At 38.5% G+C, this 27,006-nt stretch overlaps 1 protein-coding gene across 5 annotated transcripts in view; it reads right to left on the bottom strand.

Annotated features, from left to right (window-relative positions):
- LOC106578196 (zinc finger protein 827) overlaps positions 1–22,322 on the bottom strand; it is a 53,700-nt gene extending 31,378 nt beyond the window's left edge. The window contains exon 1 of one of the 5 annotated variants that reach the window (XM_045711392.1): positions 21,975–22,322. The gene's annotated coding sequence lies outside the window, so the exon portion shown is untranslated. Of the gene's footprint in view, positions 1–21,732 lie in introns of all 5 variants that reach the window. The other 4 variants (XM_045711395.1, XM_045711394.1, XM_045711391.1 and 1 more) reach the window with 4 other exon arrangements.
- Positions 22,323–27,006: the final 4,684 nt, after the last annotated feature.

Genomic DNA, 27,006 nt, shown 5'->3' with positions numbered 1-27,006 from the left:
TTTCACAAATTCCATCAAGATATTTCACATCAGCACCAGGTGGCTTATAGCAGCAACCAACTAGTACAGGTTTTAAACATGGTAAATACACCTGTACCCATAGAGCCTCTAATCCATTCAACATTAAGTCCTGACGTTGTTTTACTGGAATATGAATCTGGATGTAAACTGCAACTCCACCCCCCCAGATCTATTTCTGTCCCTCCTGAACATATTGTCTCCATGTTTAGAGATCTCAGCTTCTTCAAACGAAGACTCCAAGTGAGTCTCTGATATTATCAATACATGAATATTGTTTGAAAGCACTAGACAGCATATATTTCATGAATTTTGTTCCTTTAAACTGTATACAGTTAAAGTCAGAAGTTTACATACACTTAGGTTGGAGTCATTAAAACTCATTTTTCAACCACTCCACAAATTTCTTGTTAACAAGAAACATATCTTGACGGCCTCTCTTTTAAATTGCATATTCAACAACTTACAAAAAAATTGAAGCTGAAGTTGGGATTTTATTTCAGGAATAAGGCCTGTTTTTCTTTTGAAGCCAGGAGGAGGCTAGTATCAGCTACATTTATGCCTTTACTAGACTATGGGGATATTTTATATATGAATGCTTCCGCTCAGTGTTTGAGATCAATTGACACCCTTTACCATGGCGCTTTGAGATTTATTTTAAACTGCAAAACCTTTATGCCCCACTGCACTTTGTATACCAGGGTTGGCTGGCCTTCTCTAGTCACTCGTAGGCTCAGTCACTGGTATATTTTTATTTACAAAGCCATTTTGGGTTTACTACCTTTTTATTTGGGCATTTTTATTGTTCAGAAATGTGGTGGGTCGTCTCTTCGTTCGCTGGACTTTATCTTGCTAACTGTTCCAAATGTCCGAACTGAATTTGGTAAAAGGGCTTTTATGTACTCTGCTCCATCGTCTTGGAAACGCCTTACAAAATACTGTTAAACTGGAAGAACTTGGTCCCGATTGGTGTTTTTAAATCACTGATGATATTCTTGAGACTGATTCCCTGACCTGTCAATGTTTTTAATTTGCTGTTTTATGAGTTTGTTATACTCTTGTGAATTCTATGGTTTTTACTAGATTACTTGAAGTTTTTCATGTTGTTTGTCTGTAATTTTTGTAATGACTTGGCGCTGCCTATCTTGGCCAGGACGCTCTTGAAAAAAAAGATTTTAAATCTCAATGAGCCCTTCCTGGTTAAATAAAGGTTTAATAAAAAACAAAATTTAAAACTATTGTTTTGGCAAGTCGGTTAGGACATCTACTTTGTGCATGACACAAGTAATTTTTCCAACAATTGTTTACAGACAGATTGTTTCACTTATAATTCACTGTATCACAATTCCAGTGGGTCAGAAGTTTACATACACTAAGTTGACTGTGCCTTTAAACAGCTTGGAAAATTCCAGAAAATGATGTCATGGCTTTAGAAGCTTCTGATAGGCTAATTGACATCATTACCTCATCATGCCATTTGCACACACTGTATATAGACTTTCTTTTTGAGTCAATTGGAGGTGAACCTGTGGATGTATTTCAAGGCCTACCTTCAAACTCAGTGCCTCTTTACTTGACATCATGGGAAAATCTAAAGAAATCAGCCATGACCTCAGATAAAAATTGTAGACCTCCACAAGTCTGGTTCATTCTTGGGAGCAATTTCCAAACGCCTGAAGGTACCACGTTCATCTGTACAAACAATAGTACACAAGTATAAACATCATGGGACCACGCAGCCGTCATACCGCTCAGGAAGGAGACGCGTTCTGTCTCCTAGACATGAACGTACTTTGGTGCGAAAAGTGCAAATCAATCCCAGAACAACAGCAAAGGACCTTGTGAAGATGCTGGAGGAAACAGGTACAAAGGTATCTATATCCACAGTAAAACGAGTCCTATATCGACATAACCTGAAAGGCCGCTCAGCAAGGAAGAAGCTGCTGCTCCAAAACCACCATAAAAAAGCCAGACTACGGTTTGCAACGCACATGGGGACAAAAATCGTACTTTTGGAGAAATGTCCTCTGGTCTGATGAAACAAAAATAGAACTGTTTGGCCATAATGACCATCGTTATGTTTGGAGGAAAAAGGGGGAAGCTTGCAAGCCGAAGAACACCATCCCAACCGTGAAGCACGGGGGTAGCAGCATCATGTTGTGGGGGTGCTTTGCTGCAGGAGGGCCTGGTGCACTTCACAAAATAGATGGCATCATGAGGCAGGAAAATTACGTGGATATATTGAAGCAACATCTCAAGACATCAGTCAGGAAGTTAAAGCTTGGTCGCAAATGGGTCTTCCAAATGGACCATGACCCCAAGCATACTTCCAAAGTTGTGGCAAAATGGCTTAAGGACAACAAAGTCAAGGTATTGTAGTGGCCATCACAAAGCCCTGACCTCAATCCCATAGAAAATTTGTGGGCAGAACTGAAAAAGCGTGTGCGAGCAAGGAGGCCTACAAACCTGACTCAGTTACACCAGCTCAGTCAGGAGGAATGGGCCAAAATTCACCCAACTTATTACGGGAAGCTTGTGGAAGGCTACCCGAAACATTTGACCCAAGTTAAACAATTTAAAGGCAATGCTACCAAATACTAATTGAGTGTATGTAAACTTCTGACCCACTGGGAATGTGATGAAAGAAATAAAAGATGAAATAAATCATTCTCTCTACTATTATTCTGACATTTCACATTCTTAAAATAAAGTGGTGATCCTAACTGACCTAAGACAGGGCATTGTTACTAGGGTTAAATGTCAGGAATTGTGAAAAACTGAGTTTAAATGTATTTGGATAAGGTGTATGTAAACTTCCGACGTCAACTGTATACTCAAGTGAGTAATTAACATACCTTTCTTTGGTAGATAAACAGTATGTATATGTCTAGACATGAATCAGCAGTTAGAGTCGGACACGGAAAACACGGTGTCCCACCACACCAAACGTAGAGGCTAATAAACACTATGTCCATCAATGTAGAGGCTAATAAACACTATGTCCATCAATGTAGAGGCTAATAAACACTATGTCCATCAATGTAGAGGCTAATAAACACTATGTCCATCAATGTAGAGGCTAATAAACACTATGTCCATCAATGTAGAGGCTAATAAACACTATGTCCATCAATGTAGAGGCTAATAAACACTATGTCCATCAATGTAGAGGCTAATAAACACTATGTCCATCAATGTAGAGGCTAATAAACACTATGTCCATCAATGTAGAGGCTAATAAACACTATGTCCATCAATGTAGAGGCTAATAAACACTATGTCCATCAATGTAGAGGCTAATAAACACTATGTCCATCAATGTAGAGGCTAATAAACACTATGTCCATCAATGTAGAGGCTAATAAACACTATGTCCATCAATGTAGAGGCTAATAAACACTATGTCCATCAATGTAGAGGCTAATAAACACTATGTCCATCAATGTAGAGGCTAATAAACACTATGTCCATCAATGTAGAGGCTAATAAACACTATGTCCATCAATGTAGAGGCTAATAAACACTATGTCCATCAATGTAGAGGCTAATAAACACTATGTCCATCAATGTAGAGGCTAATAAACACTATGTCCATCAATGTAGAGGCTAATAAACATTATGTCCATCAATGTAGAGGCTAATAAACACTATGTCCATCAATGTAGAGGCTAATAAACACTATGTCCATCAATGTAGAGGCTAATAAACACTATGTCCATCAATGTAGAGGCTAATAAACACTATGTCCATCAATGTAGAGGCTAATAAACACTATGTCCATCAATGTAGAGGTAATAAACATTATGTCCATCAATGTAGAGGTAATAAACATTATGTCCATCAATGTAGAGGCTAATAAACATTATAACCATCAATGTAGAGGTAATAAACACTATGTCCATCAATGTAGAGGCTAATAAACACTATGTCCATCAATGTAGAGGCTAATAAACACTATGTCCATCAATGTAGAGGCTAATAAACACTATGTCCATCAATGTAGAGGCTAATAAACATCATGTCCATCAATGTAGAGGCTAATAAACACTATGTCCATCAATGTAGAGGCTAATAAACATCATGTCCATCAATGTAGAGGTAATAAACATTATGTCCATCAACGTAGAGGCTAATAAACACTAAGTCCATCAATGTAGAGGCTAATAAACATTATAACCATCAATGTAGAGGTAATAAACACTATGTCCATCAATGTAGAGGCTAATAAACACTATGTCCATCAATGTAGAGGCTAATAAACATCATGTCCATCAATGTAGAGGTAATAAACATTATGTCCATCAATGTAGAGGCTAATAAACACTATGTCCATCAATGTAGAGGCTAATAAACACTATGTCCATCAATGTAGAGGCTAATAAACACTATGTCCATCAATGTAGAGGCTAATAAACACTATGTCCATCAATGTAGAGGTAATAAACATTATGTCCATCAATGTAGAGGCTAATAAACACTATGTCCATCAATGTAGAGGCTAATGAACATTATAACCATCAATGTAGAGCCTAATAAACACTATGTGCATCAATGTAGAGGCTAATACAAACTATGTCCATCAATGTAGAGGCTAATAAACACTATGTCCATCAATGTAGAGGCTAATAAACACTATGTCCATCAATGTAGAGGCTAATAAACACTATGTCCATCAATGTAGAGGCTAATAAACACTATGTCCATCAATGTAGAGGCTAATAAACATCATGTCCATCAATGTAGAGGCTAATAAACACTATGTCCATCAATGTAGAGGCTAATAAACATCATGTCCATCAATGTAGAGGCTAATAAACACTATGTCCATCAATGTAGAGGCTAATAAACACTATGTCCATCAATGTAGAGGCTAATAAACATCATGTCCATCAATGTAGAGGCTAATAAACATTATGTCCATCAATGTAGAGGTAATAAACATTATGTCCATCAATGTAGAGGCTAATAAACATTATGTCCATCAATGTAGAGGCTAATAAACACTATGTCCATCAATGTAGAGGTAATAAACACTATGTCCATCAATGTAGAGGCTAATAAACACTATGTCCATCAATGTAGAGGCTAATAAACATTATGTCCATCAATGTAGAGGCTAATAAACACTATGTCCATCAATGTAGAGGCTAATAAACACCATGTCCATCAATGTAGAGGCTAATAAACATTATGTCCATCAACGTAGAGGCTAATAAACACTATGTCCATCAATGTAGAGGCTAATAAACATTATAACCATCAATGTAGAGGTAATAAACACTATGTCCATCAATGTAGAGGCTAATAAACACTATGTCCATCAATGTAGAGGCTAATAAACATCATGTCCATCAATGTAGAGGTAATAAACACTATGTCCATCAATGTAGAGGCTAATAAACACTATGTCCATCAATGTAGAGGCTAATAAACACTATTTCCATCAATGTAGAGGCTAATAAACACTATGTCCATCAATGTAGAGGCTAATAAACACTATGTCCATCAATGTAGAGGCTAATAAACATTATGTCCATCAATGTAGAGGCTAATAAACACTATGTCCATCAATGTAGAGGCTAATGAACATTATAACCATCAATGTAGAGGCTAATAAACACTATGTGCATCAATGTAGAGGCTAATACAAACTATGTCCATCAATGTAGAGGCTAATAAACACTATGTCCATCAATGTAGAGGCTAATAAACACTATGTCCATCAATGTAGAGGCTAATAAACACTATGTCCATCAATGTAGAGGCTAATGAACACTATGTCCATCAATGTAGAGGCTAATAAACACTATGTCCATCAATGTAGAGGCTAATAAAAACTATGTCCATCAATGTAGAGGCTAATAAACATCATGTCCATCAATGTAGAGGCTAATAAACACTATGTCCATCAATGTAGAGGCCAATAAACACTATGTCCATCAATGTAGAGGCTAATAAACACTATGTCCATCAATGTAGAGGCTAATAAACACTATGTCCATCAATGTAGAGGCTAATAAACACTATGTCCATCAATGTAGAGGTAATAAACATTATGTCCATCAATGTAGAGGCTAATAAACATTATGTCCATCAATGTAGGGCTAATAAACACTATGTCCATCAATGTAGAGGCTAATAAACACTATGTCCATCAATGTAGAGGCTAATAAACACTATGTCCATGAATGTAGAGTCTAATGAACACTATGTCCATCAATGTAGAGGCTAATAAACACTATGTCCATCAATGTAGAGGCTAATAAACATTATGTCCATCAATGTAGAGGTAATAAACATTATGTCCATCAATGTAGAGGCTAATAAACACTATGTCCATCAATGTAGAGGCTAATAAACATTATGTCCATCAATGTAGAGGCTAATAAACACTATGTCCATCAATGTAGAGGCTAATAAACACTATGTCCATCAATGTAGAGGCTAATAAATACTATGTCCATCAATGTAGAGGTAATAAACATTATGTCCATCAATGTAGAGGTAATAAACATTATGTCCATCAATGTAGAGGCTAATAAACACTATGTCCATCAATGTAGAGGCTAATAAACATTATAACCATCAATGTAGAGGCTAATAAACACTATGTCCATCAATGTAGAGGCTAATAAACACTATGTCCATCAATGTAGAGGCTAATAAACATCATGTCCATCAATGTAGAGGTAATAAACACTATGTCCATCAATGTAGAGGCTAATAAACACTATGTCCATCAATGTAGAGGCTAATAAACACTATATCCATCAATGTAGAGGCTAATAAACACTATGTCCATCAATGTAGAGGCTAATAAACACTATGTCCATCAATGTAGAGGCTAATAAACATTATGTCCATCAATGTAGAGGCTAATAAACATCATGTCCATCAATGTAGAGGTAATAAACATTATGTCCATCAACGTAGAGGCTAATAAACACTAAGTCCATCAATGTAGAGGCTAATAAACATTATAACCATCAATGTAGAGGTAATAAACACTATGTCCATCAATGTAGAGGCTAATAAACACTATGTCCATCAATGTAGAGGCTAATAAACATCATGTCCATCAATGTAGAGGTAATAAACATTATGTCCATCAATGTAGAGTCTAATAAACACTATGTCCATCAATTTAGAGGCTAATAAACACTATGTCCATCAATGTAGAGGCTAATAAACACTATGTCCATCAATGTAGAGGCTAATAAACACTATGTCCATCAATGTAGAGGTAATAAACACTATGTCCATCAATGTAGAGGCTAATAAACACTATGTCCATCAATGTAGAGGCCAATAAACACTATGTCCATCAATGTAGAGGCTAATAAACACTATGTCCATCAATGTAGAGGCTAATAAACATCATGTCCATCAATGTAGAGGCTAATAAACATTATGTCCATCAATGTAGAGGTAATAAACATTATGTCCATCAATGTAGAGGCTAATAAACATTATGTCCATCAATGTAGGGCTAATAAACACTATGTCCATCAATGTAGAGGTAATAAACACTATGTCCATCAATGTAGAGGCTAATAAACACTATGTCCATCAATGTAGAGGCTAATGAACACTATGTCCATCAATGTAGAGGCTAATAAACACTATGTCTATCAATGTAGAGGCTAATAAACACTATGTCCATCAATGTAGAGGCTAATAAACATCATGTCCATCAATGTAGAGGCTAATAAACACTATGTCCATCAATGTAGAGGCTAATAAACATCATGTCCATCAATGTAGAGGTAATAAACATTATGTCCATCAACGTAGAGGCTAATAAACACTAAGTCCATCAATGTAGAGGCTAATAAACATTATAACCATCAATGTAGAGGTAATAAACACTATGTCCATCAATGTAGAGGCTAATAAACATTATGTCCATCAATGTAGAGGCTAATGAACATTATAACCATCAATGTAGAGGCTAATAAACACTATGTGCATCAATGTAGAGGCTAATAAACACTATGTCCATCAATGTAGAGGCTAATAAACACTATGTCCATCAATGTAGAGGCTAATAAACACTATGTCCATCAATGTAGAGGCTAATAAACACTATGTCCATCAATGTAGAGGCTAATAAACACTATGTCCATCAATGTAGAGGCTAATAAACACTATGTCCATCAATGTAGAGGCTAATAAACACTATGTCCATCAATGTAGAGGCTAATAAACACTATGTCCATCAATGTAGAGGCTAATAAACACTATGTCCATCAATGTAGAGGCTAATAAACACTATGTCCATCAATGTAGAGGCTAATAAACACTATGTCCATCAATGTAGAGGCTAATAAACACTATGTCCATCAATGTAGAGGCTAATAAACATTATGTCCATCAATGTAGAGGCTAATAAACACTATGTCCATCAATGTAGAGGCTAATAAACACTATGTCCATCAATGTAGAGGCTAATAAACACTATGTCCATCAATGTAGAGGCTAATAAACACTATGTCCATCAATGTAGAGGCTAATAAACACTATGTCCATCAATGTAGAGGCTAATAAACACTATGTCCATCAATGTAGAGGCTAATAAACACTATGTCCATCAATGTAGAGGTAATAAACACTATGTCCATCAATGTAGAGGCTAATAAACATTATGACCATCAATGTAGAGGCTAATAAACACTATGTCCATCAATGTAGAGGCTAATAAACACTATGTCCATCAATGTAGAGGCTAATAAACACTATGTCCATCAATGTAGAGGCTAATAAACACTATGTCCATCAATGTAGAGGCTAATAAACATTATGTCCATCAATGTAGAGGCTAATAAACACTATGTCCATCAATGTAGAGGCTAATAAACATTATGTCCATCAATGTAGAGGCTAATAAACACTATGTCCATCAATGTAGAGGCTAATAAACATTATAACCATCAATGTAGAGGTAATAAACACTATGTCCATCAATGTAGAGGCTAATAAACACTATGTCCATCAATGTAGAGGCTAATAAACACTATGTCCATCAATGTAGAGGCTAATAAACATTATGTCCATCAATGTAGAGGCTAATAAACACTATGTCCATCAATGTAGAGGTAATAAACATTATGTCCATCAATGTAGAGGCTAATAAACACTATGTCCATCAATGTAGAGGCTAATGAACATTATAACCATCAATGTAGAGCCTAATAAACACTATGTGCATCAATGTAGAGGCTAATACAAACTATGTCCATCAATGTAGAGGCTAATAAACACTATGTCCATCAATGTAGAGGCTAATAAACACTATGTCCATCAATGTAGAGGCTAATAAACACTATGTCCATCAATGTAGAGGCTAATGAACACTATGTCCATCAATGTAGAGGCTAATAAACACTATGTCCATCAATGTAGAGGCTAATAAAAACTATGTCCATCAATGTAGAGGCTAATAAACATAATGTCCATATATGTAGAGGCTAATAAACACTATGTCCATCAATGTAGAGGCTAATAAACATCATGTCCATCAATGTAGAGGCCAATAAACACTATGTCCATCAATGTAGAGGCTAATAAACACTATGTCCATCAATGTAGAGGCTAATAAACATCATGTCCATCAATGTAGAGGCTAATAAACATTATGTCCATCAATGTAGAGGTAATAAACATTATGTCCATCAATGTAGAGGCTAATAAACATTATGTCCATCAATGTAGGGCTAATAAACACTATGTCCATCAATGTAGAGGCTAATAAACACTATGTCCATCAATGTAGAGGCTAATAAACACTATGTCCATCAATGTAGAGGCTAATGAACACTATGTCCATCAATGTAGAGGCTAATAAAAACTATGTCTATCAATGTAGAGGCTAATAAACACTATGTCCATCAATGTAGAGGCTAATAAACATCATGTCCATCAATGTAGAGGCTAATAAACATCATGTCCATCAATGTAGAGGCTAATAAACACTATGTCCATCAATGTAGAGGCTAATAAACATCATGTCCATCAATGTAGAGGTAATAAACATTATGTCCATCAACGTAGAGGCTAATAAACACTAAGTCCATCAATGTAGAGGCTAATAAACATTATAACCATCAATGTAGAGGTAATAAACACTATGTCCATCAATGTAGAGGCTAATAAACACTATGTCCATCAATGTAGAGGCTAATAAACATCATGTCCATCAATGTAGAGGCTAATAAACACTATGTCCATCAATGTAGAGGCTAATAAACATCATGTCCATCAATGTAGAGGTAATAAACATTATGTCCATCAACGTAGAGGCTAATAAACACTAAGTCCATCAATGTAGAGGCTAATAAACATTATAACCATCAATGTAGAGGTAATAAACACTATGTCCATCAATGTAGAGGCTAATAAACACTATGTCCATCAATGTAGAGGCTAATAAACATCATGTCCATCAATGTAGAGGTAATAAACATTATGTCCATCAATGTAGAGGCTAATAAACACTATGTCCATCAATGTAGAGGCAAATAAACACTATATCCATCAATGTAGAGGTAATAAACACTATGTCCATCAATGTAGAGGCTAATAAACACTATGTCCATCAATGTAGAGGTAATAAACATTATGTCCATCAATGTAGAGGCTAATAAACACTATGTCCATCAATGTAGAGGCTAATGAACATTATAACCATCAATGTAGAGGCTAATAAACACTATGTGCATCAATGTAGAGGCTAATACAAACTATGTCCATCAATGTAGAGGCTAATAAACACTATGTCCATCAATGTAGAGGCTAATAAACACTATGTCCATCAATGTAGAGGCTAATAAACACTATGTCCATCAATGTAGAGGCTAATGAACACTATGTCCATCAATGTAGAGGCTAATAAACACTATGTCCATCAATGTAGAGGCTAATAAAAACTATATCAATCAATGTAGAGGCTAATAAACATCATGTCCATCAATGTAGAGGCTAATAAACACTATGTCCATCAATGTAGAGGCCAATAAACACTATGTCCATCAATGTAGAGGCTAATAAACACTATGTCCATCAATGTAGAGGCTAATAAACATCATGTCCATCAATGTAGAGGCTAATAAACATTATGTCCATCAATGTAGAGGTAATAAACATTATGTCCATCAATGTAGAGGCTAATAAACATTATGTCCATCAATGTAGGGCTAATAAACACTATGTCCATCAATGTAGAGGCTAATAAACACTATGTCCATCAATGTAGAGGCTAATAAACACTATGTCCATCAATGTAGAGGCTAATAAACACTATGTCCATCAATGTAGAGGCTAATAAACACTATGTCCATCAATGTAGAGGCTAATAAACATTATGTCCATCAATGTAGAGGTAATAAACATTATGTCCATCAATGTAGAGGCTAATAAACACTATGTCCATCAATGTAGAGGCTAATAAACATTATGTCCATCAATGTAGAGGCTAATAAACACTATGTCCATCAATGTAGAGGCTAATAAACACTATGTCCATCAATGTAGAGGCTAATAAACACTATGTCCATCAATGTAGAGGCTAATAAACACTATGTCCATCAATGTAGAGGCTAATAAACACTATGTCCATCAATGTAGAGGCTAATAAACATTATATCCATCAATGTAGAGGCTAATAAACACTATGTCCATCAATGTAGAGGTAATAAACACTATGTCCATCAATGTAGAGGCTAATAAACATCATGTCCATCAATGTAGAGGCTAATAAACACTATGTCCATCAATGTAGAGGCTAATAAACACTATGTCCATCAATGTAGAGGCTAATAAACACTATATCCATCAATGTAGAGGTAATAAACACTATGTCCATCAATGTAGAGGCTAATAAACACTATGTCCATCAATGTAGAGGTAATAAACATTATGTCCATCAATGTAGAGGCTAATAAACATAATGTCCATCAACGTAGAGGTAATAAACATTATGTCCATCAACGTAGAGGCTAATAAACACTAAGTCCATCAATGTAGAGGCTAATAAACATTATAACCATCAATGTAGAGGTAATAAACACTATGTCCATCAATGTAGAGGCTAATAAACACTATGTCCATCAATGTAGAGGCTAATAAACATCATGTCCATCAATGTAGAGGTAATAAACATTATGTCCATCAATGTAGAGTCTAATAAACACTATGTCCATCAATTTAGAGGCTAATAAACACTATGTCCATCAATGTAGAGGCTAATAAACACTATGTCCATCAATGTAGAGGCTAATAAACACTATGTCCATCAATGTAGAGGTAATAAACACTATGTCCATCAATGTAGAGGCTAATAAACACTATGTCCATCAATGTAGAGGCCAATAAACACTATGTCCATCAATGTAGAGGCTAATAAACACTATGTCCATCAATGTAGAGGCTAATAAACATCATGTCCATCAATGTAGAGGCTAATAAACATTATGTCCATCAATGTAGAGGTAATAAACATTATGTCCATCAATGTAGAGGCTAATAAACACTATGTCCATCAATGTAGGGCTAATAAACACTATGTCCATCAATGTAGAGGTAATAAACACTATGTCCATCAATGTAGAGGCTAATAAACACTATGTCCATCAATGTAGAGGCTAATAAACACTATGTCCATCAATGTAGAGGCTAATAAACACTATGTCCATCAATGTAGAGGCTAATAAACACTATGTCCATCAATGTAGAGGCTAATAAACATCATGTCCATCAATGTAGAGGCTAATAAACACTATGTCCATCAATGTAGAGGCTAATAAACATCATGTCCATCAATGTAGAGGTAATAAACATTATGTCCATCAACGTAGAGGCTAATAAACACTAAGTCCATCAATGTAGAGGCTAATAAACATTATAACCATCAATGTAGAGGTAATAAACACTATGTCCATCAATGTAGAGGCTAATAAACATTATGTCCATCAATGTAGAGGCTAATAAACATTATGTCCATCAATGTAGAGGCTAATAAACACTATGTCCATCAATGTAGAGGCTAATAAACACTATGTCCATCAATGTAGAGGCTAATAAACACTATGTCCATCAATGTAGAGGCTAATAAACACTATGTCCATCAATGTAGAGGCTAATAAACACTATGTCCATCAATGTAGAGGTAATAAACATTATGTCCATCAATGTAGAGGCTAATGAACATTATAACCATCAATGTAGAGGCTAATAAACACTATGTGCATCAATGTAGAGGCTAATACAAACTATGTCCATCAATGTAGAGGCTAATAAACACTATGTCCATCAATGTAGAGGCTAATAAACACTATGTCCATCAATGTAGAGGCTAATGAACATTATGTCCATCAATGTAGAGGCTAATAAACACTATGTCCATCAATGTAGAGGCTAATAAACACTATGTCCATCAATGTAGAGGCTAATAAACATTATATCCATCAATGTAGAGGCTAATAAACATTATAACCATCAATGTAGAGGCTAATGAACATTATGTCCATCAATGTAGAGGCTAATAAACACTATGTCCATCAATGTAGAGGCTAATAAACACTATGTCCATCAATGTAGAGGCTAATAAACACTATGTCCATCAATGTAGAGGCTAATAAACACTATGTCCATCAATGTAGAGGCTAATGAACACTATGTCCATCAATGTAGAGGCTAATAAACACTATGTCCATCAATGTAGAGGTAATAAACATTATGTCCATCAATGTAGAGGCTAATGAACATTATGTCCATCAATGTAGAGGCTAATAAACATTATAACCATCAATGTAGAGGCTAATGAACATTATGTCCATCAATGTAGAGGCTAATAAACACTATGTCCATCAATGTAGAGGCTAATAAACACTATGTCCATCAATGTAGAGGCTAATAAACACTATGTCCATCAATGTAGAGGTAATAAACACTATTTCCAAATGTATTTATAAATTAATTTTTTAATTATCGGCCAAAAGCCGGCTATTACCAGATATCTGGAACTCTGCTACACACATTGAAAAAGTCCTGTATTGCCTCCTCAGACAACACAGCGGAGCACCACAACCAAATCAGACGCTACACAAGGCCAGCTCGGGGTCTCCTGCTTGTCCCCTCAGCAGGCTGCTCCGTGAGCTCGGCGTCCGCCTCCACAAGGTGGTCCTCAGTTTGCTCTTGCCAGTGCCCAGTCATTTTGGGATATCCATGTTGATTAAAGCTTAGCCAACTAGCTATAATTATTCAGTGCACCATTACTCAAAACTTAACAACAACAACTAAAAAAAGCTTCCTGTAGCCGTCTGCAAATAAGTGAACAACCTTTATGCCTCTCTGTCAATCTGACCCCGGCCTCTGGTCCATTTTTATACACGGTTATACGTCTGAGTAGTATAGGACCGATATCGTGTGTAGCCCAGTTAAAATAAGTAATCAAACGTTGTCACGCCCTGACCTGAGACCACCTTTTTTATGTCTCTATTTAGGTTTGGTCAGGGTGTGATTTGGGTGGGCATTCTATGTCCTTTTTTCTATGCTTTGTATTTCTTTGTTTTTGGCCTGGTATGGCTCTCAATCAGGGACAGCTGTACATCGTTGTCGCTGATTGGGAGTCATACTTAGGCAGCCTGTTTTCCTTTGGGGTTTGTGGGTAGTTATTTTCTGTTTAGTGTTTTGCACCTGACGGGACTGTTCGGGTTGTTCTTTTGCTTTGCTTGTCGGATTTAGTGTTCAGTTTTATCATTAAAAATGACGAACACTTCCCACGCTGCACTTTGGTCTGATTTCTCTTCCCCTTCATCTGAGGACGACGAAGACCGTTACAAATGTTCACTCTGTTGTCATTCATTTGCATTGCACACAGTCGTTGTGTGATAGGCTACTGTAAAAGTGATGTCAATAATATGAAACTTTTTTTTTCGCCCCCTACCCCCCTGCTCTCTTGCTATAAAATGTGTGTGTTGCCTTAAGAATGGGCATCTACTCTTATTCAAGGCAGATTCAAACTGGCTACTCCGATCCCGCGTAGCTCAGTTAGTAGAGCGTTGGTGTTTACAACGCTAGGGTCGTGGGTTCAATCCCCGCGGCGGAGCAATATCAACAGTTCTTTGTTGTTGTTGTGAAAGTCGCTCTGGATAAGAGCTTCTGCTAAATGACTAAAAATGTAAATGTACTGTCAAGTAGGAAATGTAACATCAGCTATGAATATAGAATATATTCAGTTTGATTTAGTTAGCTTTTCTGAAAACTCTCCCACACAGAAAATATTGTGAACCTGGAGAAGCAGTGTACTGTAGGTTACGACTCATTGCGTAGTGTCACAAATTCAACAGAAATGTAGCCTATAGTTATAATGACTGAAGTTTAAACTATGAAGCCTGTAATAATCTCTGAAGTTTAAACTATGAAGCCTGTAATAATCTCTGAAGTTTAATCTATGAAGCCTGTAATAATCTCTGAAGTTTAATCTATGAAGCCTGTAATAATCTCTGAAGTTTAATCTATGAAGCCTGTAATAATCTCTGAAGTTTAAACTATGAAGCCTGTAATAAGATAAAATGTAATCTATGACGCCTGTAAGAATCTCTGAAGTTTAATCTATGAAGCCTGTAATAATCTCTGAAGTTTAAACTATGAAGCCTGTAAGAATCTCTGAAGTTTAAACTATGAAGCCTGTAATAATCTCTGAAATTTAATCTATGAAGCCTGTAAGAATGTCTGAAGTTGAATCTATGAAGCCTGTAAGAATCTCTGAAGTTTAATCTATGAAGCCTGTAATAATCTCTGAAGTTTAATCTATGAAGCCTGTAATAATCTCTGAAGTTTAAACTATGAAGCCTGTAAGAATCTCTGAAGTTTAAACTATGAAGCCTGTAATAATCTCTGAAGTTGAATCTATGAAGCCTGTCATAATCTCTGAAGTTTAATCTATGAAGCCTGTAATAATCTCTGAAGTTTAAACTATGAAGCCTGTAATAATCTCTGAAGTTTAAACTATGAAGCCTGTAAGAATCTCTGAAGTTTAAACTATGAAGCCTGTAATAAGATAAAATGTAATCTATGAAGCCTGTAAGAATCTCTGAAGTTTAATCTATGAAGCCTGTAATAATCTCTGAAGTTTAATCTATGAAGCCTGTAATAATCTCTGAAGTTTAAACTATGAAGCCTGTATTAATCTCTGAAATTTAATCTATGAAGCCTGTAATAATCTCTGAAGTTTAATCTATGAAGCCTGTAATAATCTCTGAAGTTTAATCTATGAAGCCTGTAATAATCTCTGAAGTTGAATCTATGAAGCCTGTAATAATCTCTGAAGTTTAATCTATGAAGCCTGTAATAATCTCTGAAGTTTAAACTATGAAGCCTGTAATAATCTCTGAAGTTTAAACTATGAAGCCTGTAAGAATCTCTGAAGTTTAAACTATGAAGCCTGTAATAAGATAAAATGTAATCTATGAAGCCTGTAAGAATCTCTGAAGTTTAATCTATGAAGCCTGTAATAATCTCTGAAGTTTAATCTATGAAGCCTGTAATAATCTCTGAAGTTTAAACTATGAAGCCTGTAAGAATCTCTGAAGTTTAAACTATGAAGCCTGTAATAATCTCTGAAGTTTAAACTATGAAGCCTGTAATAATCTCTGAAGTTTAATCTATGAAGCCTGTAAGAATCTCTGAAGTTGAATCTATGAAGCCTGTCATAATCTCTGAAGTTTAAACTATGAAGCCTGTAATAATGTCTGAAGTTGAATCTATGAAGCCTGTAATAATCTCTGACATTTAATCTATGAAGCCTGTAATAATCTCTGAAGTTTAAACTATGAAGCCTGTAATAATCTCTGAAATTTAAACTATGAAGCCTGTAAGAATCTCTGAAGTTTAAACTATGAAGCCTGTAATAAGATAAAATGTAATCTATGAAGCCTGTAAGAATCTCTGAAGTTTAATCTATGAAGCCTGTAATAATCTCTGAAGTTTAATCTATGAAGCCTGTAATAATCTCTGAAGTTTAAACTATGAAGCCTGTAATAATCTCTGAAGTTTAATCTATGAAGCCTGTAATAATCTCTGAAGTTTAATCTATGAAGCCTGTAACAATCTCTGAAATTGAATCTATGAAGCCTGTAAGAATCTCTGAAGTTTAAACTATGAAGCCTGTAAGAATCTCTGATAAACGAGTTGTACTCATCCTGTCAAGCCGATCTGTGTGTGTTGGTAGGCATACATTATGTTTAGGCTGCATTAGCAATAGAGGTGCTTAGGTAAAATCACAGGGGTAATATATATTCACGTCACCAAATAATTGATTAAAACACACTGTTTTGCAATGAAGGTCTGCAGTAGCCTCAACAGCACTATGTAGGGTAGCACCATGGTGTAGCCGGAGGACAGCTAGCTTCCGTCCTCCTCTGGGTACATTGATTTCAATACAAAACCTAGGAGGCTCATGGTTCTCACCCTCTTCCATAGACTTACACAGTAATTAGGAAAATTTCCGGAGGACGTCCTCCAACCTATCAGAGCTCTTGCAGCAGGAACTGACATGTTGTCCATCCAATCCAAGGATCAGAGAATGAATATAATACTGAAAGTAGAAGCTACAGCTAACTAGCACTGCAGTGCATAACATGAGGTGAGCAGTTGACTCAAAACAGAGAGAAAGACAATAGTTGAACAGTTTTCAACAAATTAATTAATTGACATTGAACTGGCTGAATGGAATATGAATGACAGTATCCTAAACCCATCACTGTTACATTGAACTGGGTGAATATGAATGACAGTATCCTAAACCCATCACTGTTACATTGAACTGGGTGAATATGAATGACAGTATCCTAAACCCATCACTGTTACATTGAACTGGGTGAATATGAATGACAGTATCCTAAACCCATCACTGTTACATTGAACTGGGTGAATATGAAGGACAGTATCCTAAACCCATCACTGTTACATTGAACTGGGTGAATATGAATGACAGTATCCTAAACCCATCACTGTTACATTGAACTGGGTGAATATGAAGGACAGTATCCTAAACCCATCACTGTTACATTGAACTGGGTGAATATGAAGGACAGTATCCTAAACCCATCACTGTTACATTGAACTGGGTGAATATGAAGGACAGTATCCTAAACCCATCACTGTTACATTGAACTGGGTGAATATGAATGACAGTATCCTAAACCCATCACTGTTACATTGAACTGGGTGAATATGAAGGACAGTATCCTAAACCCATCACTGTTACATTGAACTGGGTGAATATGAATGACAGTATCCTAAACCCATCACTGTTACATTGAACTGGGTGAATATGAAGGACAGTATCCTAAACCCATCACTGTTACATTGAACTGGGTGAATATGAATGACAGTATCCTAAACCCATCACTGTTACATTGAACTGGGTGAATGGAATATGAATGACGGTCATCCAATATGCTGTAATAGAAATAAGGTCAAGCTCATGAAAACAAATTGTCCTCCCTCATCTTGAACGGCACTGACCGCCACTGGTATATGCCTACTGGCTTCCCTTGCCTTCAACGCTACGGGCGGCAACCATGTCATACTCCTTCTGACCACACAGCATCAGATAGATGGCTTACACGTAGACAGACAGAGGGGCGCTGTTTCGCTCACTCGGATGCTTTCTCTTATCATGTGAGATACATACAGCCTCTCGCGAATCGAAGGAAAATAATGAAACGCAGAGACGAAATGTATAGAAAAAAATATATAGAAAAAAAACTATTTTTTGGGGGGGGTACATTTCAGATAAACCCCCTATGTTGTAATGGGGTACATTTCAGATAAAACCCCTATGTTGTAATGGGGTACATTTCAGATAAACCCCCTATGTTGTAATGGGGTACATTTCAGATAAACCCCTATGTTGTAATGGGGTACATTTCAGATAAACCCCCTATGTTGTAATGGGGTACATTTCAGATAAAACCCCCTATGTTGTAATGGGGTACATTTCAGATAAACCCCCCTATGTTGTAATGGGGTACATTTCAGATAAACCCCTATGTTGTAATGGGGTACATTTCAGATAAAACCCCCTATGTTGTAATGGGGTACGTTTCAGATAAACCCTTATGTTGTAATGGGGTACATTTCAGATAAAACCCTATGTTGTAATGGGGTACATTTCAGATAAACCCCTATGTTGTAATGGGGTACATTTCAGATAAAACCCCCTATGTTGTAATGGGGTACATTTCAGATAAACCCCTATGTTGTAATGGGGTACATTTCAGATAAACCCCCTATGTTGTAATGGGGTACATTTCAGATAAAACCCCCTATGTTGTAATGGGGTACATTTCAGATAAACCCCTATGTTGTAATGGGGTACATTTCAGATAAACCCCTATGTTGTAATGGGGTACATTTCAGATAAAACCCCCTATGTTGTAATGGGGTACATTTCAGATAAAACCCCCTATGTTGTAATGGGGTACATTTCAGATAAAGCCCTATGTTGTAATGGGGTACATTTCAGATAAAACCCCTATGTTGTAATGGGGTACATTTCAGATAAAACCACGATGTTGTAATGGGGTACATTTCAGATAAAACCCCTATGTTGTAATGGGGTACATTTCAGATAAACCCCCTATGTTGTAATGGGGTACATTTCAGATAAAACCCCCTATGTTGTAATGGTGTACGTTTCAGATAAACCCCTATGTTGTAATGGGGTACATTTCAGATAAACCCCTATGTTGTAATGGGGTACATTTCAGATAAACCCCTATGTTGTAATGGGGTACATTTCAGATAAAACCCCTTTGTTGTAATGGGGTACATTTCAGATAAACCCCTATGTTGTAATGGGGTACATTTCAGATAAACCCCCTATGTTGTAATGGGGTACATTTCAGATAAAACCCCCTATGTTGTAATGGGGTACATTTCAGATAAACCCCTATGTTGTAATGGGGTACATTTCAGATAAACCCCTATGTTGTAATGGGGTACTATTCAGATAAACCCCTATTTTGTAATGGGGTACATTTCAGATAAACCCCTATGTTGTAATGGGGTACTATTCAGATAAAACCCTATGTTGTAATGGGGTACATTTCAGATAAAACCCCCTATGTTGTAATGGGGTACATTTCAGATAAAACCCCTATGTTGTAATGGGGTACATTTCAGATAAAACCCCCTATGTTGTAATGGGGTACATTTCAGATAAACCCTTATGTTGTAATGGGGTACATTTCAGATAAAACCCCCTATGTTGTAATGGGGTACTATTCAGATAAACCCCTATGTTGTAATGGGGTACATTTCAGATAAACCCCTATGTTGTAATGGGGTACTATTCAGATAAAACCCTATGTTGTAATGGGGTACATTTCAGATAAACCCCTATGTTGTAATGTATTACATTTCAGATAAACCCCTATGTTGTAATGGGGTACATTTCAGATAAACCCCTATGTTGTAATGGGGTACATTTCAGATAAACCCCTATGTTGTAATGGGGTACTATTCCCCTATGTTGTAATGGGGTACATTTCAGATAAACCCCCTATGTTGTAATGGGGTACATTTCAGATAAACCCCTATGTTATAATGGGGTACATTTCAGATAAAACCCCCTATGTTGTAGTGAGGAACATCTCTTTCTTGTGTTATTATCTTAAATTTAGCCGTATACGTCAACAACCGTTTGTACATTCGAACAACAGGAGTATCAATCCATCTCCTGTTATTAGGGCTCTAACGTGTGTGTGTGTGTGTGTGTCTGTGTGTGTGTGTGTGTGTGTGTGTGTGTGTGTGTGTGTGTGTGTCTCTGTGTGTGTGTGTGTGTGTGTGTGTGTGTGTGTGTGTGTGTGTGTGTGTGTGTGTGTGTGTGTGTGTGTGTGTGTGTGTGTGTGTGTGTGTGTGTCTCTGTGTGTGTGTGTGTGTGTGTGTGTGTGTGTGTGTGTGTGTGTGTGTGTGTGTGTGTGTGTGTGTGTGTGTGTGTGTGTGTGTCTCTGTGTGTGTGTGTGTGTGTGTGTGTGTGTGTGTGTGTTGCTCTCTGTGTGTGTGTGTGTGTGTGTGTCTCTGTGTGTGTGTGTGTGTGTGTGTCTCTGTGTGTGTGTGTGTGTGTGTGTGTGTGTGTGTGTGTGTGTGTCTGTGTGTGTGTGTGTGTGTGTGTGTGTGTGTGTGTGTGTGTGTGTGTGTGTGTGTGTGTGTGTGTGTGTGTGTGTGTGTGTGTGTGTCTCTCTCTCTCTCTCTCCGCTCCAGATGTCTGTCTGACCGATCGGTAATAACGCTGTCACGAACCGATCCGAGGGACACATTCTCTAACGTCGCTATTGACGTGCTAGAAGCATAGACCTATAATAACGACTAGAAACGTTCTGTTTGTTCCAACTGTACAAAATGGTAAATATAACTTGTCCTTCACAGTAACAATGAGATCGTGTCAATAAGCAAAAACATGTTATGTTGTCTACAGTTCGTGACACCATTACTGGCCCAGACAGACATCTTATCTAGACCGGACGGACACACGGTAGCCTGCAGTAACCTACCGTAACCTCATTAGACAAAGTAGCCTATAATGTTGTGAGGTTACGGTGAGTGTGTGTGTGTGTGTGTGTGTGTATGTGTGTCCGGATGGATAGATGTCTGTCTGACTGTGTCGGTAATGGTGTCACGAGCCAAACTCAACCTTTAGAACCGACTGACCCCGTTATTGATCCACCGGCCCCGCGGTCACGGCTTGCGCACCCGCTCCAGCTCTCTCGGTTCACAACATGGCTGCCGCCCGCGAGCTGCCCGGGTGCAGTAGATCCAGACCTCTCAGGCTACGGTATTCCAACCGCTCATCTCCCTCTCGTGCTACCGTATCCCTTCCCCGTTTCACCTCTCCGCCCCTGGTTACCGCTCCACTGAACGGAGCAGAAAGCTGTATTACCGAATACACTTACGTGATTGTAGCCCTAAGCGCTGCGGTTGGTCTTGCTTTTTCCGAGGCATTTTCCTTTTATTTATTTTTTTACATTCTCCTTCTCAGGTCTGTGGGGTGAAACGTGTATCCTTATCTTCGTTGGAACGAAAGGATACTCCGGGACTCCCGTGTAGCGTGTCCTCGTTGGTTGGTAGGGTAGATCCGGGGACTGTCGCGAGCACTGACCGGGGCAGTGGCCGTGCCTGCTGCTTCCCGCGGCTCTGCTCTCTCTCTCTCTCTCTACTCTCTCTCGGTGCAGTGTGTGTGTACAACCAATACTGGAGAAAGATCAAAGGGCAAAAGAGCAGCAGAGGAGACACACACAGCTAGAGAGAGAGAGGAGAGAGAAGGTGAGAGAGGAGAGGGAAGGAGAGAGAAAGAGAGGGAAGGAGAGAGAGAGAAGGAAGACAGAAAGTGAATAATTATAATGGGTTTTTATAGCACCTTTTTTTTTTTTACCAAATGCTGTACTCAAAGTGCTTTATATAGTAAGGGGGGAATCTCACCTCATCCACCACCAATGTGTGGCACCCACCTGGGTGATACATGGCAACCATTTTGTGAAGTCTCACCCCACATCAGCTATAGCACAGTGGAGAGGTGAGGAGGGTTATGCCAATTAGGAATGAGGGGGAGGGAGAGGAGAGAGAGAGAGAGAGAGGAGAGGGAGCGAGAGAGAAAGCTTGGTACAGTGGGACTGAGGAACACTGACTAGTCCTATAGCCAATTAATTAGATGGTAAATACATGGTCAATGAATATACAATTTAGCCTGCGTTTGTGTATGTTATTAGTTTTTATCTATCATATACAGTGGCTTGCAAAAGTATTCACCCCCCTTGGCATTCTTCCTATTTTGTTGCCTTACCACCTGGAATTAAAATAGATTTTTGGTTGGGTTTGTATCATTTCATTTACACAACATGCCTACCACTTTGAAGATGCTAAATATTTTTTATTGTCAAACAAACAAGAAATAAGACAAAAAAACAGATAACTTGAGCGTGCATAACTATTCACCCCCCCAAAGTCAATACTTTGTAGAGCCACCTTTTTCAGCAATTACAGCTGCAAGTCTCTTGGGGTATGTCTCTATAAGCTTGGCACATCTAGCCACTGGGATTTCTGCCCATTCTTCAAGGCAAAACTGCTCCAGCTCCTTCAAATTGGATGGGTTCCGCTGGTGTACAGCAAACTTTAAGTCATACCACAGATTCTCAATTGGATTGAGGTCTGGGCTTTGACTAGGCCATTCCAAGACATTTAAATGTTTCCCCTTAAACCACTCGAGTGTTGCTTTAGCAGTATGCTTAGGGGCATTGTCCTGCTGGAAGGTGAACCTCCGTCCCAGTCTCAAATCTCTGGAAGACTGAAACAGGTTTCACTCACGAATTTCTGTGTATTTAGCGCCATCCATCATTCCTTAAATTCTGACCAGTTTCCCAGTCCCTGCCAATGAAAAACAACCCCACAACATGATGCTGCCACCACCATGCTTCACTGTGGGGATTGTGTTCTCGGGATGATGAGAGGTGTTGGGTTTGCACCAGACAAAGCATTTTCCTTGATGGCCAAAATGCTCAATTTTAGTCTCATCTGACAAGAGTACCTTCTTCCATATGTTTGGGGAGTCTCCCACATGCCTTCTGGCGAACACCAAACGTGTTTGCTTATTTTTTTATTTAAGCAATGGCTTTTTTCTGGCCACTCTTCCGTAAAGCCCAGCTCTGTGGAGTGTACGGCTTAAAGTGGTCCTTTGGACAGATACTCCAATCTCCGCTGTGGAGCTTTGCAGCTCCCTTCAGGGTTATCTTTGGTCTCTTTGTTGCCTCTCTGATTAATGCCCTCCTTACCTGGTCCGTGAGTTTTGGTGGGCGGCCCTCTCTTGGCAGGTTTGTTGTGGTGCCATATTCTTTCAATTTTTTAATAATGGATTTAATGGTGCTCTGTGGGATGTTCAAAGTTTCTGATATTTTTTTATAACCCAACCCTGATCTGTACTTCTCCAGAGCTTTGTCCCTAACCTGTTTGGAGAGCTCATTGGTCTTCATGGTGCCCCTTGCTTGGTGGTGTTGCAGACTCTGGGGCCTTTCAGAACAGGTGTATATATACTGAGATCATGTAACACTTAGATTGCACACAGGTGGACTTTATTTAAATAATTATGTGACTTCTGAAGGTAATTGGTTGCACCAGATCTTATTTAGGCTAGTGGTTAGAGCGTTGGACTAGTAACCAAAAGGTTGCAAGATTGTAATCCCCGAGCTGACAAGGTACACATTTGTCATTCTGCCCCTGAACAAGGCAGTTAACCCCACTGTTCCTAGACCGTCATTGAAAATAAGAATTTGTTCTTAACTGACTTGCCCAGATAAATAAAGGTCAAATAAAAATAAAAACTTTTAGGGGCTTCATAGCAAAGGGGGTGAATACATATGCACGCTCCGTTTTTAAAAAAAAAAATCAAATTTTTTAAAGTTATTTTTTTCATTTCACTTCACCAATTTGGACTATTTTGTGTATGTCCATTACATGAAATCCAAATAAAAACCCATTTAAATTACAGGTTATAATACAACAAAATAGGAAATACACCAAAGGGGGATGTATACTTTTGCAAGGCACTGTATCATAATCCATTAGGCTACATTATATTTCCCTTAGGGTGACATTTAATTTCAGCAGCTGGAGCCTATATAGTCTCTGTGTCACACCCTGATCTGTTTTACATGACATGTGCTTGTCTACACCCCCCAACCAGGTGTCTCCCATTATCTCCTGTGTATTTATACCTGCGTTTTCTGTTTGTCTGTTGCCAGCTCGTCTTGTCATGTCCTACCAGCGTGTTTTCCCGTTTTCCAGTCCTCCTGGTTTTGACCGTTCTGCCCTGCCCTTGCATGCCATTCTGTACCTCACTGACACTTACGTACTGGAGTACTGTCCTCTGCCTGGCCTTGACCTGTCGTTTGCCTGCCCTTGACCTGTCGTCTGCCTGCCCTTGACCTGTCCTCTGCCTGCCCCCCTGTTTTGTTAATAAACATCTGTGATTCGAACTGTCTCCATCTGGGTCTTATCCTGATACTCTGTTATCATTTCCAAGATCATGTGTGGCAAGCCAGCAGTTTCCTGTTTCCGGTCAGAACTTGCAGACTTGTTTACGCTGCTGTGCGTTTTGTTGCCGATCTTACTTTGCTACCTGACGGTTTTTACTTTTTCATTACCGTATATTTTTACTTTTTCCCTCACTCAACTTTTTTCATTCAACTTATTCACCCCTTATGGTGAGGATAGCTGTGCTGCAAGCCCAGCTTCAGACGCAATCGTTAGGCAAGGGCAATTTCAGTGTAGGAAAGGATGAAACAGCGTCTGTACCACCAGTAAGTACAGATAGTAACGTTAGTATAAACCCCCTCGCACGGTCCCCGCAGCCGGACAACTTTCTCATGGCTTCTGGAGGGAAACGCTGTAGGAATGCTCAACCGGTGTCGCTTATTCAGCCGACAGAAACTTTCAACCGGTTCTCCCCATTAAGCGAGTCGGAGTCGGAGGCCGAGACTTCTCTGGTCTCTGCTCCTCCCGTTGTGGGGTCTGAGACGCCGACGGCTCTCACCATTAGCTCTGACAAATTGAAAACCCTAGTCATTGGCAACTCCATTACCCGCAGTATTAGACTTAAAACTAATCATCCAGCGATCATACACTGTTTACCAGGGGGCAGGGCTACCGACGTTAAGGCTAATTTAAAGACGGTGCTGGCTAAAGCTAAAACTGGCGAGTGTAGAGAGTATAGAGATATTGTTATCCACGTCAGCACCAATGATGTTAGGATGAAACAGTCAGAGGTCACCAAGCGCAACATAGCTTCAGCGTGTAAATCAGCTAGAAAGATGTGTCGGCATCGATTAATTGTCTCTGGCCCCCTCCCAGTTAGGGGGAGTGATGAGCTCTACAGCAGAGTCTCACAACTCAATCGCTGGTTGAAAACTGTGTTCTGCCCCTCCCAAAAGATAGAATTTGTAGATAATTGGCCCTCTTTCTGGGACTCACCCACAAACAGGACCAAGCCTGGCCTGTTGAGGAGTGACGGACTCCATCCTAGCTGGAGGGGTGCTCTCATCTTATCTACGAACATAGACAGGGCTCTAACTCCTCTAGCTCCACAATGAAATAGGGTGCAGGCCAGGCAGCAGGCTGTTAACTACCCTGCCAGCTTAGTGGAGTCTGCCACTAGCACAGTCAGCGTAGTCAGCTCAGCTTTCCCCATTGAGACCGTGTCTGTGCCTCGATCTAGGTTGGGCAAAATTAAAAATGGCGGTGTTCGCTTTAGCAATCTCACTAGTATAAAGACCTCCTCCATTCCTGCCATTATTGAAAGAGATTGTGATACCTCACATCTCAAAATTGGGTTACTTAATGTTAGATCCCTCACTTCCAAGGCAGTTATAGTCAATGAACTAATCACTGATCATAATCTTGATGTGATTGGCCTGACTGAAACATGGCTTAAGCCTGATGAATTTACTGTGTTAAATGAGGCCTCACCCCCTGGTTACACTAGTGACCATACCCCCCGTGCATCCGGCAAAGACGGAGGTGTTGCTAACATTTACGACAGCAAATTTCAATTTACAAAAAAAAAAACAATGACGTTTTCGTCTTTTGAGCTTCTAGTCATGAAATCTATGCAGCTACTCACTCACTTTTTATAGCTACTGTTTACAGGCCTCCTGGGCCATATGCAGTGTTCCTCACTGAGTTCCCTGAATTCCTATCGGACCTTGTAGTCATAGCAGATAATATTCAAATTTTTGGTGACTTTAACATTCACATGGAAAAGTCCACAGACCCACTCCAAAAGGCTTTCGGAGCCATCATCGACTCAGTGGGTTTTGTCCAACATGTCTCTGGACCTACTCACTGCCACAGTCATACTCTGGACCTAGTTTTGTCCCATGGAATAAATGTTGTGGATCTTAATGTTTTTCCTCATAATCCTGGATTATCGGACCACCA

Source organism: Salmo salar, unplaced genomic scaffold (assembly GCF_905237065.1).
Source record: "Salmo salar unplaced genomic scaffold, Ssal_v3.1, whole genome shotgun sequence".
Lineage (NCBI taxonomy): Eukaryota > Metazoa > Chordata > Actinopteri > Salmoniformes > Salmonidae > Salmo > Salmo salar.
The sequence above is the reverse complement of the archived record's forward strand: the minus strand, read 5'-3'. Positions and strand labels throughout refer to the sequence as shown.